This window comes from Lepisosteus oculatus, chromosome 24 (assembly GCF_040954835.1).
Source record: "Lepisosteus oculatus isolate fLepOcu1 chromosome 24, fLepOcu1.hap2, whole genome shotgun sequence".
Taxonomy (NCBI): domain Eukaryota; kingdom Metazoa; phylum Chordata; class Actinopteri; order Semionotiformes; family Lepisosteidae; genus Lepisosteus; species Lepisosteus oculatus.
In genome coordinates this window covers 15270409-15286769 of record NC_090719.1, presented here as the reverse complement: position 1 = coordinate 15286769, position 16361 = coordinate 15270409, and the positions used below count along the sequence as shown (strand labels likewise).

Sequence of the window (16361 nt, the reverse complement as noted above, 5' to 3'; positions counted from 1 at the left end):
CCATTCAAAACTCAACACTTGAGCCCGAGTCTCAAGCTGGGCGATGTGGGTCGAGGAGTGGTCCAGTCGGAGAAACCGTGAAGAATGTCATCTTTGTGATGCCGTGACCCCGCCCGTGCCTGCTGGGGATTGATGCTCAGCAGTAGCAGGTGTGAACAGGCACTGATACTGAGACAATGACGCCCCTGGCAAGGGTCTGACATTACAAACTGGGGCTTATCGGCATCACCAGTGTTGCTAAACCACAAGATGCTTCTTCTCTCTCTTCATAGGAGTCACCTGAACGACGGCAAGGCTGAATTTTAGCAAGGGAATTTAAAACTCCTACAGGCTAACAGCATGCCGAACACTTTAAAGCCAGGGTTCTTACATCTGGTGTCTGGGGATTTCAGATCATTCAAGCTCATGTTCCTGCTGGGTTTTCAGTTAATAAACTACTTCATTTGGCCTTTTTAATTGTTTTCAGCTCTTATGAAGTTGATCCTTTAAGTAACTTCGGAAGTATCACAAACAGTAACACTTCGGTGGCGCAAACTTAATAAAAAGCGTCCAAGACCGAAAACGATTAGCCCCTTTCAATTAAAGACTTAATTGCGGATTTGAAAGCCGGGCAAGACTCAAATATGCTTGTGGTGCCGAGAAGCAGCTGGGGAGATTAGGAGACGGGGGGGAATGCAAATGAGAAGCTGCATGCGTGTCAGTTTCAGAAAAAGGCCAAAACAAACCGCTCAGCTCTCACAGGCCTTTTCACTTGTCATACGCAGGCGTGAGCCCAGACGTGCGCCCCTCTCCATGAACCAGCCCTTTCCCTGGCCGCTCACCCGCCTGCTCTTCCCCAGCGCCGCGCAAGCCAGCCAGGGGCTTCCTGGAACAGGACCACCTTGCTCACTCGGCACAGCTGCGAGGAGTTGAGGAGCTGGCTCCTCACCAGCCAGCGGGCCTGTGCTCTCACCGAGCTGCTGGAGCAGAACCAAACTAACGTCGCTTTCCCAGAGCGGTCTGCACGCTCACCGGCAACAGCGCTGCTGCCTCCGATGTTACAGACCACGAGTCAAATCAGACGTTCGATTCCACTATCAACACCAAGACACAGCAAGATCCTCCTGTCACAATCCTCCTCCGTGCTGTGACTCTGCAGCGCTCTAGAAGCAGGCAGAGTATATACAGGAGTAAGAGAAGAGGACAGGAAACAAAAAGCAAGAGCAGAGGCTCCAGCGACAGCGAGCTTGAAAACAAAGACCCCCTACTCCTGGGCAGGTTTACTAAACTGTGCACTTGGGGGAGATCCTGCAGTCTCCTTTCTTTCAGGACGGGGTTTTCAGACTGCCAATGCTGGATTTCTGGACCTTAATAGCCACAGTTTTAGGGGGGTGGGGAGGAGTGGATCTGATTTTGCTTAAGAAAGAAAAAGACAATATGTACATATTTGCTTCCAGTGCAAAGTTCACTATAATCTGTCCCAGGTCACAGCTCAATCCTAACTATAACATTACTCCCTCTATATCAACAAAAAAAGTGCAGAGTCACAGTAAAGGCCTACTAAGCTTTAAGCACACACGTAGATATTAAATGGCAATAGCTAAAGGATCCCTGTATTGCTTTTCCACAAAAGGAGATCCTTTGAAATTCATAACCAAAACAAGACCTGTAAGCAAAACACTTGCAGCTGCTCTCCGAGTCTAAACCACTGAATTCGCTAATAAAATCAGGAACTGCTCAACAGGCACCAGAAATCCACTGAAAAAAAAATCGATGTTTTTGTTTACCAGTGAATACTTGGACCTTTATCAAGAGTTTACTTCACACTAAGGATTCCTCTCCAGATTGCCAGTTTCGACACAGGCCCCTTGGTTTTCACGTTGTGGAACAAGGTCCAGCGAGGTGAAACAACAGGCGGCGCCGGCCCACAGCCCTGCACCTTATCTAGAAGGAGCACTACCGGCCTGCTGGTACCTGTGGGAGCCATGTGTTTCTGAGCAAACAACCAAAGCTTTCCTTGTGTGGCTGTCACGGCAACAGGGCCGGGCCTGCGTGGGGACAGGAAACTGTAAATCAGTCCTGTGACACACACACACACACACACGCACACACACACACGCACGCACGCACACACACGCACACACACACACGGTCACGGTCGCCGTGGAGCTCAACAGGAAGGGAATCCAGCCGTAAGCTGGCAGCTTGTCCGGGCGCCAGACTCCAGAGCGTGCCTGTGTAGCCCCCGGGCCCCTGCCAAACTGGATTTCATGCAGGAAATGGAGTCAATCAAGACAAACGCCCTCATCAAAGCCTATCGCAGAGTATCTGTGGGGGGGAAAGGAAAAAAGTCAGGCGCAAGGCAGCCCGCTCGTGCGCAATCAGGGACGCGGCACACACCAGCGCTTGTGAAGCCCAGCCGACTACAACTACGGCTTTAGCGCTTCGGGTCAGACAACAAACGGGAAAAGGGAAAACAGCACAGCCGCAGAAGCGCAGTGAGCGATGAAAAGTGAGGTTAGACTCCTTCCCCAACGGCACGGAGCAGGTATACCGACGATGTACAAATGATGTTGGGATTTTGGGGGGCAGTATAAAGTTCAGGGCCGGAACCCTCCTCTCTCGGATGGCCACCGGTGTCAGCTCCCACTCGGCTCACTTCCTTCCATTGTTTCGGACTCTGGAAACGCGCAGAAGCAAACCCCTCCAGCTGTCCGGCGGACATCGGCCACTCGCTCTCCCCTGCTGGCGTTTCCCTCTCGCACAGCCCTGCTGCACGGACTTGAACCGGCCTGGCGTGGAGGCAGTGCGTTCGCCACACCACCCGGCATGATACGGAGCAGACACAAACACCCCAGCAGCTCAGCCCGGCGCCATGCAGGGACACACTGCAGGCACTCGCACAGAAGGATGTGGAAGCACTGCGGGTCCACAGCTTCAGGTTCTACAGTGATACAAGTGACAAGGCTATGCACACAGAATAAACATAAAACACTGTATTGGCCTAACTCCCTCTAGAATAGCTCTGAGATTTTCCATGAAGGGTAAAAAAAAACATATATATACCCCTCACTTTTCCTTTACAGTAAATGTTAAAAAATACTTTTTCCTGCCTTAAATGCCTTTTTAAATCAGAGACTGCATATGTCCAGTAGCCTACGGTGTGAAATACCCAATAAATCCAAACTCTAGTTACAAAAAAACACCCCATACTGTTCTGCGCACTTCAGAGTCTATAGGATTGAGCTGCCCCTCTCATCTCTACAGGTCAAATTCCTTCTCTCACCCTGTGGACTTTCATACATCATTACTCTGAGGAATTCAGCTCTACAGCAAAAACACCAGCTGAACCTAATTACACCTCTCCGTCACAAATCAGGGCCAAGAAAACATATGGCATAACTCAAAAACATGACTTTTTTTTCTAGAAACAGAAAGTACTGAAAAACGCCACAACATGAAGAACAAACAAGTGAGATGAATTAAATTCTGTCTAAATTAAATTGTAAACGAATGATTTACTTGTGACCACGATCTTTCAAGGCTAGTCTAAAGCACTGAGTAACATGGCAAATTAATGAAGAGAAAAGGCTGGGCCATGCCTGCTTTAAGGCTCGTTTTCAAAGCTCGTCTTTGTCAAAGAGAAAGAACCTACCAGGGAAACTGACCTAAAAAAGTGTCCCTTGCTGACATCACCAAGAGCCTGCAGGCCCACAGGAAGTGGTGGCCGTTTTGCTGGGATCTAGGTACTCTGTATCAGACTAATCCCCATGGCCCTGCCACTGTGGAAATCCCGATCACAGCCGGGTTAGTGGCCTGAATCAGGTGTGAACCTTCAGCACCCGGAGCACAACCTGAACTCCGAACCAACATGTTCACTGACTGAACCAGCCCAGAGCCCAGATTCCGAGTTTTCATTGGAGGAGACTAATCTAAAATCCTGCCCAATGGGGACGCAGAGCTGGGGATCGTCATGCAGAAATCAGTGGGGCACAGGAAGATGTCAGAAGAAAAAGTAAAACGCTTCAACTTGGGTCAAGAAAATATGGGCTTTGCACCTGCCTTTTTAAGATGTTATAGTGAAATGTTTTAATGTTGCTTTTGATTTTCCCATCTGAAATGCATTTCACAACAAGTACCACAAAACACGGTCATCGGAGACCAGTGTTGTCGTTGTTCATCTCTTCCGATTTTATAGGAAAGATTTCTGCAGTGTTTCTACAGTATTCCTCCCTCTGTGTTAATGCTGTTCCAGCTCCCTGGCGCGTCCGGTCGGTCTAATTACCGAGCTCGGCCCAGTCCACTGCAATCCTGAGAGGTTCCTCAGGCCGAATCAACAGCAGGAGGCTGTCCCAGCTGTGCAGACCGATCTACCTGCTGCCCTCCATATACAGTCAGAGAGCTTTTTAGACCTTCTCTTACACCCTCTTATCACCATTTATATACTGAGAGACTCTTCATCTTAAGGGGCCCTTCTATATAATAATTCTACAGCATTTTCCTTCCAGCAGGCTCATAATTCTTTGATGAGGTCGCGCTATTTCTGGCAGGAGAAAACCTCTTGGGAGCTGTCCAGCGAAAGCGACGGCACTCATGATCATTCTAAACTCATTTAAGGTTTTCAACAGGACTAGGAAAACATACCGCTCCATATTAGATTACAAACAAAAAACCCACCCACGAGATCTCCACTCAATCACCCCTGTCAACAGGAAACTGGCTTCCGCCTGCCTGGATCCACTTAGACCCCGGTCGCTTTTCCCAACCAGACATGGGCACACGAGTACAGACCCTCCGAAAACCTCAAAATGAAACCAAAACAACCAGGTTAGAACACACCGAAATAGGCTCAATGAGTACTGCAGAATGGGCACGCACGCAACAACAAAAATACTTACTGATTAAGACAACCCCCTAATACACAAAGGGGAATTTATTGCGATACTTTGGCACCTCCCAGTTTGGACATGCCTGTAGCTGTACTTTACTACACTGGTCCCCGAGCAAACCACATCGTACTGAACTAGACAGGGGTTACGGACATCTGGGGTGATAAACTGTGGTGTTACCACTGGTCAGAGCAAAACTGAAGTAAAACAGTGGTGAAGTGCAGAAGCATCTGAATTATTTTGCTATGGAAAGCCCCTCAGATTCCTAATCCCCCCCTCAGGGCGCACCATGAGCTCTGGACTATCTCCCTCTGCAGAAGACCGGGCTGCCTTTATAAGAGCTGACGAACGTGTCCTGTAACAACTGTAAAACTGTCAGCTAAGTCTGTATTATCCGGTTTATAATCCTATCTCGGTCACTGCACTGAAGACCCCCCCCCCCCCCCGTCCTCGCCATCTGCCCCCCACGCCCGTCTGAATCCTTCTTTTCCTCCTTTCCTGTGGGTTTTGATCTCTCATCTTGCAATTCCCGTTTGCTAGCCCCCGTGCTTCTTCTCGAACCCCAGCCCTCACGGGAGCAGCCATCTCCAGCGCAACGAAGGGGTGAGGGGGACTGGCTCGGGCCACAGACACGGCCGGCACGATTCCCAGATCCATTCCCGCTCCTGCACACGGAGCCACATGCGGCGGCAGTGTGCAAAACTGAGAACTTTCAGAACACAGCTGGACAACGGCGCAGGCAGGGCCAGGATGGGAGGCTGGGTTTGCAAAATTCAAAAACCACAATCTTCCTTACAGACTGACGGGACTGCTGGAATGACACACTGTGTTCGGGAAGCAGATGAGTGACTTCACTCTTCACATATCTGGGAGACAAGAACCCGACTGCAGGCGGCATGGTGGCGCAGTGGTGGGCACTGGGGCCCCGACTTCGGCTCCTGGGGCGCTGTCTGTGTGGAGTCTGCATGTCCTGCCTGTGTTCACGTGGGTTTCCTCCCACAGTCCAAACACATGCTGGTGGATTCCTTGCCTTCTGGGTAGACTGGCCTCGGCTGTGCGTGCAGTGTCTGTCCAGGGTGTACCCCGTGATGCGCTCCAGCTCCCCCGCTGACAACCGGTTGGAAAGAGGATCGCATGGAAGGAACAGCCGGCAGGCCCAAGATTCATTCAAGCGGTCTGGACCTCTGCCCGCTGAGTGACAACGGAATACCCTCTCCTGACCGAGTCACATTCCTGATCCGTCATGGCAGCTCCACACCTCTCCGGTGGGATTACCGCATCCCTGCGCAGAGCCCTGGATCTGCAGGGCCGGTTCAGACGGGGCTCCGCTGTTCTGTACTGTGTGGGACTATGGGAATATATATATATATGTATTTAATAAGGTGTGGGGGGTTTGAGGACCAAATATTGAACAAAAAAACTGACTGCCAGTGTTTTCACCGCTCAGCAGCAAATCTATGAACAAAATTCAAGAACAGACTGTGAAGAAATGAGAAAAACTGACTGCGCCAAAGCAGGAAGGACTTCATCTGTGAAACAGCAAAAAAAAAAAAAGTGAGTTTACTGATGTTTTCTAGGTAAGCGGAGAAATTTAGAAGCTCGTTAAATCTAACTTGTCATCTAGCGGTTTCCTCTTGAGCTAGCATTTCACAAGATGATGTTATCGATGCTGAAAAACATTCAGAAGCACACACAGGTTACCTTCCGCTTGCGACAGGACCGGCTTGCGACACTCTGGATACAAACTCCACCATTACTAAAGCTCCACATTTGGGTTTCTTCACATGTTAAGAGAAAGCCTCCAGGGTTTCCAGTCACAAAACAAGAAGCATGTTATCAAAAGGAGTTCTCAAATCTACTCCCACAGGCACCGGGGTGTTCCAGAACCAGTGATACTTTTCAACCTTCAGGCTCATTAACTGTGATTTTTGAAACTTTGATTCTCTATGCAGGCAAATGTTTTCCCACACAAAAACAAACCCAGAAGCTGCCGATGGAGTTAATTTCCCTTCAGCCTCGTTAAGCACTCCCCCACCCCATCCCCTCAATAGTCCATCGCCCTTTTGATTGATTACTTTACAATGACAGCCTATACCATTGAAAAACAAGAAGACAAAAGTAAAAGATATTTCTCAATTCTACTGCAATTCCAACCTGCAATGACAGCACACAATGAGCGTGCTCACTGCTGGTGTTGTCATCTCTTTTGGGAATCTGATCCCTGAAGAAATGTCTGTTATTACTGGAGGTCTTACGTTTGGGTTTCAGATGCCACTGGGAAGCAGTAACAAAATAATTAAAGACCGGCGTCACCACCACACCCATTCTAAGACCACAGAGGGTGAGATCTCTGATTGATTCCTGTCTCCCATTGACATCCTGGAGCTTGGAGTTACATTGGCCACCACGAGTTCACTTACAGGACCAAATCGTAATTGGGGGCACTTGGACTCACTGCATTTGCCAGATTAAGCATCTAAAAAAGATCCAGCTAGGCTATTAAGGATCTGAGCATGCCACATCTGCATGGCAGAGCACCTACAAGGAATCAGAAACTGCTCGAGAACTAGAGTGATATTTCACAGTGCGAAGGATGCTATCAGAATAAGATTGATGCGCCATTGTTTCTGATGCGAAACCCCACACAGACCCTGATCCTCAGGGCTGTGTTTCAGCACATGGCCATGCAAGACTTTTAAGCACACAGTTTCTGAGACTCTGCTCAAAAAGATCCCATTCTTGTAGGGACTGAACATTAACTCCCATTCCCATGAAGGGATCGTCTGGAACCTTTCTGCATCAAACTTTATTTGGAAAGGGCTCCGGACCTTGTTTCGGGTCAGAATCCTAATTTTCCACCACTCTAACCCGAGTTAAAGCAGCTTCTGATGGATGATAAAGATGGCACGTAGGTTCTTTGAGAACAGGGAAAAAAAAATCAACCAGGATGCAGAACTACATCCAGATGAACAGACTTAAAACAACTTTTTGCCAAGGCAGGAATAAAAAAGTGTTCTCCCATCAATCTCCCTGACCGCAGATCTTTGCCATAATCTCCTCCCGTGTGCATGAACTGTTCTGCACACGTCTGTATGCAGGTGAGACTCTGGGGGTAGACACAGATAAGCATGGGGAGAAAGCTGAATGCTGGCTAGCAGACTCGGCTTCTCTTTCTGCACTGCCCTGTGCGTGCTCTTCTGTAACAGGACTCTCTGAGCCAGTAACCTTGACTCCCTGAGCGACTAGCACCACGATCAGGTATCCCACAAACTAACATTGGCTTGTTTGGAGTGACGCATTGATTAATACCAGGCATCCATATTTAATAATATAAGCCTTTCCCATAATAATATAAGCCTTATGTAAGTAGTATATATAAATAATATAAGCCTTATGTAAGTAGTATATAAATAAGCCTTTCCTCATCTGAATGCAGGTCTCTTCAGTGACACACTGCAGTAAAAAAAAACAGCAGTAATGAAAACTAATGGGTTGTGAAGTGTGCTGTTGGGAAGCAGAGAAGCATCCCTGTCTTTTCTGTACACGTTTGTCCTGAATTATACAAAGGCAACATGCAGTCTGAACGCCTGCTGTCACTATCCTCCACGCAGCACAGAAGGACCTGCGTCTCTTCGCCATCCCTCAGCACGTGATGCCCAACCACTGGAGAAACACCTGTACTGAGCCGCACAGCCTGCGTCGCACAGGAAAAAGCTTTTTTTGTCTCGCGTGGAAATTCTGCCTTGCAGAAGTCGAGCAGAATCCTGCCTGCTAAATCAGTAATAATTCCACACAGCCCTCTCGGGGCTTTTATGATAGATGACGGTTACATTTCTGCAGGAAACACATCGAATATTTAACAGCCGTCGAATGAAGCGGTCTCTCTGCTGCTCTGGTTCTGTAAGTCCCGGCAGCTCCATTTTCTGGTGTGAGGACCGCTAAAACAGAACATGCAGCAGCTCCTGCAAGCTGGGCATTACAGCTGTGCTGATAAACTGCAGATTAAGCTACAGTGCAGTATCCTAAAGGATTGCTATTCCTTGAACGGACCCTGGTATGTCTTAGGTCACGGTGTGAAGTGATATAATGTGCATCAGTGCTCACAAGTGCTCAGTCTATCAATTCTGACAGCAGTTCAAAGCCTCTTCAGGCCAGACTCTGAGCCTGCCGCCCCCCTATGGCCCGTTAGTCTGGCTATAAACTGGTACAGCAGGGCCTCCCCTCACGTCCGGACAGCACCAACAGCACAGCTGGCTGCACAAGCCGAGCTCCAACTCCCGTCTGGGCAATAAAACAAACTCATTACAGCACCGGAGTGGGAAGAAACAGTAACCCCCCCCCAGAAGCAAACTGGCCTCCTCTCAACTCTTCCAAAACAATCTGCACCACAGCACCACATTCCCAGACCAGATGGAAAGAAGAGCAAAAGAAAACCTCCCGTTCGACCCCAGCTCCTCTCCTGCTCGGCCTCACGGCGGTTTCGCAGGGCCCACTGATGAGGGTCCCCTGCAGAGCTCCCCAGACCGCTATCTCACCCGCGCCAGCGGTGTGTGACAGGGCCCGTGCTGGTAGCTGCACAAATACAGACTCGACTTGTTCTTGGCCCTGCCTATCCTCGTCAGGGCGTTGGCGATGACGCACGCAGGGCCCCTCTCTGCCAAACACTGCTTCCAGCATCGCTCGTACCTCTCGCCAGCAGCGTGACACACAGCCTCCATGTCCTCCTCTCTGGCACGGAGGATCGAGTATCACCGGGCGCCCCTAATCTCACTGCTCCTCTGGGGCCCCACTGAGCTCCTCCTGACCAGCAGGAGAGCGCGGCCTTTTCAGAACAGGGACAAGGGTGTTTTTTCTGGGTCGGCAGCACTGCAAAGCCAAAGGTCAACCGAGGGAACAAGACAAATGTGGCACACCTAACAGGCCCCGGCCCCAAACACCCAGCGGCCCGCATCCAGGGGCACGATCCAGCCACCTTCCAGAGACCCGGATCGTGTCCGTCACCACCCAGCCTGCCGCTCTGGAGCCAGAACACGTCTTCGCGCCGCACGTGACTCTGCTGCAAACGACAAAGCCGCTCGCAGGCCAGATCTAATTATAGATCCCCAGCCTTCAGCCTGCACTACATTCCCACAGCTCGACGGCAGAAATCACTGCTGAGCAAACTGCAGGCAGGCAGGAGGCCGGCCCGTCGCCCCCCAGCCTCCAGCCCGTCGAGCAGGAATGCAGGTTATGTCAGCGGGGCTACATGCTGAAACACGCCGAGGCGATCGCGGCGGACGGACGCAGACACGGGCCTGGACCGCTACACCTGCCTGCTCACGCCAGCTGGAACGGAAAAACACGTATCCTCTTCCCCGGTTTGCAGGAAACAATCGTAGCTTTAATCCGGGGAACACGAGCGCAGCGCCCCACAAGGAAGAGCGCGACCGCCCTCTTCCAGAGGCCATTCGGATCGTTTTTTAACCCATCCCGGGGAGCAGGGCGGAAAACGGGGGAATGCACTCGCTTTGTGTCCAGGCGTGCTTTCCGGGATACTGGTCCAGCTCTCGTCTTGAGCCTCCATCTCCGGCCACCATCGCATTTACACTCCGGAGCGTACAACATGGTCAAGTGCACGGCTAGGGCTCACCAGAGAGGGCGAGAGAAGAGACATTTCCCGAAATGCCACTCATTGATCATACTGGCTTGCTGCTCAGCACTGCAAAATCTGTGCTTGAGACCCGAAACTGATCCCCTGGGCCTACTTGGATACACAAACCCTAAGCAAATTTTGATTTTATTACTATATTTGTGTAGCATTATTGGCAAGTGAGTGTACGCATGTGCCACTGGAAAAACAGAAACTCTTTTAAAAAATGTCAATTTTGCAGTGTATTAAAACCTTCAGGTCACCAAAACATGAACACTCAGACTGTGGGAAAAGACGAAGACTCTCTGCTGTCTTTCCCCCCCGAGACTCCCGCACTCTGGTGTCCAGCCCCTCAGCCCCCCCCCCCCGGCCCTGAAGGGATTTCGCCCGCGTCTCTGGTTTCAAAGCACAAACCAGCAGGTGGGCCTCTACCTCCACGGCACACAGCCCCTCCTCGGCAGCTCCGCGCGCCTGCTTAGCGAAGCCTCGCATCCAGGTGGGACTACCACAAAACCCTTCAAAAGCTGATCCACCGTAGGCTGGCTAATAACTTCCCCAGTACGATCAGCTCAGGTTGCTTGCCGGAAACGGGATTTATTCCCCAGCAGAGCCCGAGGTCTATTTACTGATAGAACACATGGAGCATGAGCTGCCTCCCCACCATGATCACAGACAAACACCGCTGAGGAAGCCCCTGCTTCACTTACAACATTCTGCCAACGAATATCTTTGGGGGCGAATTCCTGGCAGTAAGAAGTACCGTCCTGTTAAGTTTAATATTCTTTTACTATTATAAGTGTGCATTTTCGCTACACACCTATCCCAGGCTCTCCACGAGGACACCTCCAGCTAGGTCCCGCTGGGAAGGTCAAATGATCGGTTCAGTATCTGTAATAGTCCAGGCTGTTACAGCGCCGGCGAGCGACAGTTATCCCTGAGCTGTCGCCTAGCGGCCCTTAAATTCGGCATCTGTCAGCACTCCTTGGAAAAACAAGGATGGATCTTTGCCCACTCCGTGAATTCCACACACTTCCCCTTCGGTCCTCTCTGCTTTGAGCAAAGTTGCATCCATCTTTAAAAAAGATATTAAGAATACTAGAAAGGAGATTGCCAACAAAGGAAAAGGGGGCTGCTCAGCCCGTCTAGCCCTTCCGACAGCTGGCAGGAGTTCACTGATCAGAGGATCTCACCCAGAGAATCAGCTTCAACCACAAGGCTGGGCAGGGTGTTCCACACTCCTGCAACCCTTTGTGTAAAGCAGTGCTAAAAAAGAGAACAGTGTGATATTTCTGATGTAATCAACAGTGACGTTTAAAGGAATTGCTAGAAACCTCTCTGATAACTTGTGACACCCCTTTGGAACAGAATCTCAATACATAGCGCCCAGGAATTAGATTCATTTACATAGCTGTGTAAAGTGCTTTGAGCCTTAAAGCCTGCTTGCAAGCACGAACTGGTACCACAGCGTGAACAATTTCACATACACAATTAGTACGCAATCTTAAAAAAGCAGGATGTCAGAGATAAGATATTAAAGTGCTTAAAACGCAGGCAAGCAGTTTGTCCTCAAAGCTTCTTTAGGCTCCTGCTGAACGATAAGCAGCTTGAGCTGGCTAAGGTGACCAGGAGGCAGGTTCAGAAATCTGCTGCATGGCAGAAGCAGATTAAACTTATCTGGTTGTTTTTCCAAGTGAGCTCGGAGTTTGCGTGGCCAGACCATTGTCTGACCACTGCTCCCTATCTCAGCCTGTAACTCGCAGCCAGGGCTGCTATCAAATCGCACGGATTCCACACATTCCGAAGGGATCACAGGACCCTCGGACGAGGACCAGTCCTGGCAGGGAGCGGACAGAGAGGGGGAGCGCTGCTCCATCAACACATCCTCAATGCAACGACGTGTTCCTCTCCGCGGCAGAATCCCACTTTCCTGGGCAGAAGAAAAAAGCATTGAAAATGTTTCCCGCTGCTGGACGTAAAACACAAAGAGAGATGCTGCTTAAGCTCCATCCACCCCCAGAAAGCTGGGAGGTGTCCTGACCTGTGCAAAACTCATTCTTCTGCCTGCAGTTCAGGAAACTTCCCTCCAAACAAGTTTCGGCATGTGAATTACTTAATCCAGCCAGGTTACTAGAAAATGTTTTTGTACAAAGTCAGTGTCAATTAGGATTATTTATCTGCCTCTTGAAGTAGCGCAAAGCTTTATCATCTTATCTCCAACACAGAACGAATGTCCAGGGGTTTCTACACACAAGACATCTTTGAGGCCATTTTGCAGTTTTCATTTCCAGTTTGACAGTGTTTGCGTTACACGCGCCAGCAATCAAAATGCCAGAGAGCAATTGATAATAACGTCACGAAAGACTTCCGCAGCACGATTTCCAGATAGCCAAGTCTGCATAATGAGAGAGTATCCGTTTTTCAAAAAGTTAGACTCCTTTGTAGCTGTTTCATGTGTTTGTGTAGAGTAAATGAGTCTGTCACTAAAGCACAGCATCAAAGCTGTGACCACAAGGACACCTTAGTTTCAGGAGTGTTTAGGGTTGCAAGTAAATCAAGCAAAAAACAGCACAAAAGTCCCACCTTGCTTAGGGAGATCTGAAGGTGTGGATTTATATGACAAATCCCAGAGCCCAGCTCTCCAGCCTAAAGACAACACAGCCTCGATCAACACAGCCCCACTGAGGCCTAGCTGTGTGTTCATCTCCAGCTCCAGCACAATAAGAACAGCCACACAGACTATTTCTAGTGGGGAGTCAATGCAGGGGTAGACTATACATCAGGATGATGGAAATAAAGGGTGAAAAGAGCTTTAAAACTGGCTTCATGCCCCACGAATGGTACTACCAGCCACATTTCAATGGCATCACTAGTGCTGCAGTGCCAGTACAGTCCGATAATCAGGGATCGCTCTCTGATTAGTCCACAAACAGGCTTGCATTCAGAACATGTGCAAATGCTGCTTATTAAAACAACTTTATCTTACAGCAGACTTATCTGCACATGTGTGGGGGGAGAGGAGCATGAGTAATTTCTTTCATTTTTTTGGATGACAATAGATCACAAACACAAGCTACTTATAACTGAACTGCAGACTGCTCCTCACCTCAGACAGCAAGCAGGAACACCAACACAGGCTGCTGTGAGGATGTGCTCTCCCTGCCTCTGCAGACACACGACCGTGAAAGCTACACAACCTGCACGGCCTTCAGACCAGCAGTTTAAACGCGAACTGCCAGCCTTCTTCAGGAGAGTGACACCATGTGAAGCACCTACACAGTATATTTTTCAGTCAAGAGAGAACCTGGCTTCAGCTGGAGTGGCAAAACTACATACAGAGCTGCATCAAAATGCAAAACACATCCTCAGATGGGCAAACTGCAGATGATACCCTCCACAAAGGGAAAAGAGCCTTTTTATGCTGAAACTCTTGTTCTGTGCTGCATAAACTCTAAGGCACAACAATCTGATCCAGTAACAGTCTCATTTCTAGCCCATACTCTGTTTACGCAGCACATTAAAACTAGCCTAAACACCACTCCCAGGCAGCACATTTGTCATCTTTAATCATGTTATAAGGACAGACAAAAATATAGACAGTTAAACATGTTTAGGATTCCTAAATATAAGGGTGGCTTCACAGACACCCGGCACAACCTTACCAGGCAAACGCGTAATTATAGGAGAACCGTTCTTATTTCCGAGTATTACCAGGCATCCCTATCATCACAAGACAGGCGGTGAATTTACATAAATGAGCTCTGGAAAGCCACAGGGAAATCTGGGACATTTGGAGCAGAATACAATTTATTTCATTTCACCGTCTAGAGATCCCGGATCGCCAATATAAGGATATGACATCAGTTCAAAGCACATAAACTGTAAAGCGCTCAGAGCCTTTACAATGGACCAGTGATCCTTCGCCTGCCTCTCGAGATGTCGTGCTTGAAATGAAGACCGCTGATACTGCAGGTTCGCTTGACGCCACTGCACACAGTTGTGCTATCAGGAGGGTAATATATTCTCAATAATCTCCCTTCCTTGAGCTGAAACACCAAGCCATCGACAGCAGCACACAGCACAGAAGCAAAGGCATCTCTCTTTCTCAGAGCCACGACCTCAGCCTAAGGTTTGCTCTAAATATCTAAGGATCACAAACATGGGAGTGTCACAGTCTGAACCCTTCTGTTGACCTGCTTCTATTCCTGCAGCCCTGGAGAGACGACACTCGTGGTCCGAGACCAGTGCGAAGAGATTCTCATTCGTGCCTTCGCTGCCTTCCATCTTCGACCGCCAACACAACCTGATGGACTTTTATTACATCACACAACGAATGTGATAGAAATCGAATAACCTGGCAACCTGGCTGCGAGGGCCAAGCTAATAACTGCTGCTAGATCACAAAATCAGAGGCAGCAACGCTCTTCAGAGCTCGTGAACGGGATTCTCCTTGTTTTGTGTTCGGAGCTCAATCCTATGCACATTTAAACAAAACGTAGTCCTCTGTAATTGCCACTTTGGGTCAACAGATTTGCGTTGCAATCTGATCGCGCAGATGTAACTTTGCCTGAACACACCACAGTTTTGAATACACAAACTCCGCTGGCCTGGCTCCGCGGGCTGCTTGCGCCCGTTGCTTGTTGTCAATAGATTTGCATTGTCCGTTCCCCGAGCAGCTGTATTCCCACACAAAGGAAGTGCTCTGTGGCTGCCTTTGGAAAGAGAAGCTTGACTGACGCCCTTTAACAGATACACTGCATCTCACATTCAGCTCAAGGACGTCCCATTGTGTCCCAGCTCCCCGCTATCAGCAGCTCTTTCAGCTCCTGACACACTGAACATTCTCTCCTACAGGCTGGCCAGAACAAGCAGACACCCCGCCGACGAACGCTCTGTCCTCATGGAAATTGCTACCGACTTTGCAACTGCTCTTTGAAGATGGTGGGCAGAGGGCAGTGGGGTCAGGTTATAAACTAGACTGCTGAACTGAAATGTGGAGTGATCTGAGCACAAATTTCACCTCTTGAGTAAGTTTTTCTGACGGGCCCTAACCCGTCCCGAGCGGTGGCTGTTGCCAAGTAATTAACCGGTAAAACAAAGGCAATTCAGCCCCAACTCTTGAGACGGCGTGGCCTTCTAATTTCTACAGAAGGCCGAGTTCTGTTTTGCAAAGCCGGCTCACACGAGATGGGCAGAAATGCACCGTGCAAAGATAAGCAGTCAGACGGGCAGCAGAGTGTTCAATCTTCGCGGCCCGTGACAGCACTGAGAGCAAAGGATAACAGGGCATTTGCTGGGGTGCCAGCCCACAGACGAACACCCCGAGGACCGGGAGCAAGTGAAATTGAAGTGGTCATTTAATGCTAGGGGTGGAGGGCAAAACGAATCACTGCAAGTGTGTACTATTGAATTTGGTTTGTTTACATAACAGGAGCTGGAATGCAGGTGTGCTGTGTGCTCACTGAGGGATTATACATCTATGGAAAGTTCTCTCTATGAAAATTAAGTTCCGCACAGGCCCATAAGCCTATAAGAATGTCACCTAAGCAAAGCAGTGAGTTCCTTCCTGCAGTTACAAAGACTGGGATGGTATTCATTGTCTGCTTTAGTTACTTGGGGATTTTCTTTCCTTTCTTCAAGCACACAACAGAATAATCTTCACTTCTTATTTATTGTGTGCTGATTCTCTCCTTCCCCAAGATCTCCGACACCTTTCCCACTAAACTCCCATTTTGCCTCTTTAAGAAACCACGCGCCACGCCATCCCGAAACGCCTCCATCAATTGCTGCACCTTTTCCTTCGCTGAAGTCGCGTTCCGTGGCCACGGGCATCAGCGCTGTGCGTTTGCTCATGCCCCGTGATGAGG

General features: G+C 49.3%; 1 protein-coding gene across 3 annotated transcripts in view; it reads right to left on the bottom strand.

Moving 5' to 3' along the window:
- LOC102682869 (early estrogen-induced gene 1 protein) overlaps nucleotides 1–16361 on the bottom strand; it is a 63001-nt gene that overhangs the window by 28941 nt on the left and 17699 nt on the right. Inside the window, exon 1 of one of the 3 annotated variants that reach the window (XM_069183456.1) lies at nucleotides 14157–15065. The exons of 1 other annotated variant lie outside the window; for it this stretch is intronic. The gene's annotated coding sequence lies outside the window, so the exon portion shown is untranslated. Of the gene's footprint in view, nucleotides 1–14156; nucleotides 15066–16361 lie in introns of those variants that run through there. One more of the 3 variants, XM_069183458.1, reaches the window with a different exon arrangement.